The sequence below is a fragment of the Alexandromys fortis genome, unplaced genomic scaffold, assembly GCF_014885135.2.
Source record: "Alexandromys fortis isolate MF-2015 unplaced genomic scaffold, M_Fortis_MF-2015_v1.1 scaffold_260, whole genome shotgun sequence".
Taxonomy (NCBI): domain Eukaryota; kingdom Metazoa; phylum Chordata; class Mammalia; order Rodentia; family Cricetidae; genus Alexandromys; species Alexandromys fortis.
In genome coordinates, this window is record NW_026068136.1 from 480,783 (window position 1) to 483,962 (window position 3,180).

Genomic DNA, 3,180 nt, shown 5'->3' on the forward strand with positions numbered 1-3,180 from the left:
TCCTCCCTACAGTGGACACAGATGAAATCCCTACTAAAAGACCAAGATTAAACTGCGTCATTCACCCAGTGAAAAACAGTTTCTACAATGCTGCGGGTTTATTTGGATTACCATGCCAGCTGACCACAAAACCTATGGTGTCTTCTGCTTGTAACGGAACACAGAAGGTGGCCCCTGCAGGAGAGGTATTTTCGAGCTCTTTGTCTTGTGAACTGACGGGTTCTGGATCCTGCAACAGCAGGCTGAAAGATCAGAGAGACAGGGTCCCGAGATCAGCCTTCTTTTGGGGTGTCCAAAAGTATGAAAAGGAAAAATACTGAAAGTTATTGGAGCGACTTAAAGAAGGTGGTCATGGAAACACTCTCCCTCCTGGAGCTTCACATAGTTCTCAGAGAAGTCAGATGGACACATTAAAGACCAGAGGCTGTGTTATGGTTTAAGTAAAATGCTGCAGGTCCCCGAGTGACTGCAGCGGGCAGCGGGCCCATGAGACCGCAGGTTCCTGAAGTGGCCGCAGGCAACAGACAGCGGGTCCTGAGAGCAGCCCCAGTCCCAGGCAGGGATGTTGCAGTTCCCCAGTGGCTGCAGTGGGCCACGAGTCCTAGGCAGGGAGCTGCATGGTGGGTGAGAGGCCTCGATGGGGCAGCCAATCCCACAAGGAGAGACAGACAGATGGGCATGCCATAAGACCATGCTGCAGGTCTCCAAAGGTCCAGGGCAGGTACCACGCGGCAGGCAAGAGACAGAGACATGGATAGTCACACCATGCAGAGAGAGAGAGAGAAGCAGAGAAGGGGGAAGGAGAGAAGTAGGGAGAAGGGAAAGACAGAAGCTGCCTCTTTGAGAGAAAGATGAAAAGAAAGGACTCAGGCTGGAAGCTGGAGATCAGCATGCCTCCACAGACGGTGGGGAAGGGAGTAGACAGGAGTAGACGTGGCTTATCTCTTAAAGGGACAGAGCAGACCATTACAGGCTTGGTGGAGCAGCAGAGTCATAGAGGCAGAACCCACTTTGTTCCAAAACAGTACAGAGTTGTTGAAACAAGGGGCCTCTCTGTTTAAGGAGAAGTGAGAAGAGGTACTCAAAGGGGGAAACAGATGCAGAGAAGAAGGCGGGACTCCAATTTGAAAAGGAGGGTAGTGAGTTCGAGATCAGCCTGGTCTACAGAGCTAGTTCCAGGGCAGGCTCCAAAGCCACAGAGAAACCCTGTCTCGGAAAAAAAAAAAAAAAAAAAAAAAAAAAAAAAAGAAAGAAAAGAAAAAGAAAAGGAGGGTACAAGCGGACACCAATTGGAGCCTGATCTGTCTGCCCAGCTACTCCATGGAAGTGGGTGCAATGGCTTTCCCAGGAGGAAGATGTCAGTGCTTGAGGCAAAGGAAAAGAACTTCCCAAGCTGAGAAAAGGAGAGAAGAACAGATCTCTTCGAACTTACAGAGGACATGGAAAAGGAAACCAGTAATGCCCTGGGCCATGGTCCACCAGACGAGATCCTAAGCAGCATTTTCATTTTTTTAAATATTTATTTATTATGTATACAATATTCTATCTGTGTGTATGCCTGCAGGCCAGAAGAGGGCACCAGACCTCATTACAGATGGTTGTGAGCCCCATGTGGATGCTGGGAATTGAACTCAGGACCTTAGGAAGAGCAGACAATGCTCTTAACCTCTGAGCCATCTCTCCAGCTCCTGTAAGCAGCATTTTCAAATTGCGAATTACTCGAGGAGATTTTTAGACCTTCAAGAACTATCAGTGCTCAATGATGAGGTCATTAATTTTTACAAGAATCTTCTAGAGGAAAAGAGTAAAAAGTAAGGCTATCCAGCCAGCACTTCATGCATTCAGTACATTCTTCTATCCCAAATTAAAGTCTGGAGGTTACCAAGCAGTGAAAAGATGGACCAAAGGGGTAAATCTCTTTGAACAAGAGCTTGTTCTGGTACCTATTCATCAGGAGGTGCATTGGAACCTGGTGGTGATGGATCTAAGAAAAAAGTGTCTTAAATATCTGGTTTCTATGGGACATAAAGGCCACAGGATCTGTGAGATTCTTCTTCAGTATTTGTAGGGTGAAAGTAAAACCAAAAGAAATACAGATCTCAGTCTCTTAGAGTGGACCCACTACAGCATAAAGCCACATGGGATTCCTCAACAGTTGAATGAGAGTGATTGTGGAATGTTTACTTGCAAATGTGCAGATTATATTTCTAGGGACAAACCCATCACATTTACTCAGTACCAGATGCCTCTGGTGTGGGAAATCCTTCACCAGCAGTTGCTGTGACAATGCCTTGCCCTGCCTTCTAGCTGTTGGTGGTTCTATCATGGAGGTTTCCATAAACCTTATGCATTGTGGGTCAAAAGGTTCCCATATCATTTCTGTTCTTTCCTAGGAACTGAGCCATCAAGAGTGCATGAAGGACTCTCCACAGCAGCCCTGACTTGAGGTGTGGAGAGGCTGCTTGCAACCCTGTTTCTAAGGCTGTGCTTGCTCAGAGCCCTAGACTGTTCACCCCATACAAGAACAAATGCTAATTAATGTTTTTTGTTTTAAAGCGTTATCTCCATATGGATGTGGGAAATGCAGGATTTGTTTTGTGGATTGTTGTTTCTGTATATTTGTTCGAGTGTACTCATTCACTCCCTCATTCACAAACACTGGGCAGTGCCCTTTCCTCGCTCCTCTTTTACAATTAATGATAAATAATTTGCTTCAACTATTTATTTCTGAAGAGAATGTTAATCATACTTGCCACTCCCTGCTGCAGAGGGCCATCAGCAGGGGCAGGAAGGGGTGTTCATCAGCTTCTCTAATGCTGGAGTAGGAACTGCCCACATGAAGCTAAATTTCTCTCTTTTGAGACTTGAAGATGCCGGAAGAAATGACGATGCTGTGTTGTAGGAATCTGCTGCCTTTTAGAGAAGCACAGTTCATGGATATGTGGCTGAGGAACTTGGTCTGTGCAGCCTCAGAACAGTGTGTGCTCATCTTAGAGACTTCCTTTTCTAGAACTGAAGTAGCTTGGCTTCCTCTTGAAACTGGATTCAAAGTAACTGTGACCATGAATGCTTCATCCTAGGTGTGGTTGAGTATGAACCTCACAATGATTAAGGGCTAGTTTGAACTGTCTATTTCAGAAGATGCTCCCCAATTTAAGCCTATCTTTCCTCAGAAATATA

At 45.8% G+C, this 3,180-nt stretch overlaps 1 pseudogene; it reads left to right on the plus strand.

Annotated features, from left to right (window-relative positions):
• The first annotated feature begins 486 nt into the window (after positions 1-486).
• Positions 487-2,284, plus strand: LOC126491095 (sentrin-specific protease 2-like; annotated as a pseudogene).
• The last annotated feature ends 896 nt before the right edge of the window (positions 2,285-3,180 follow it).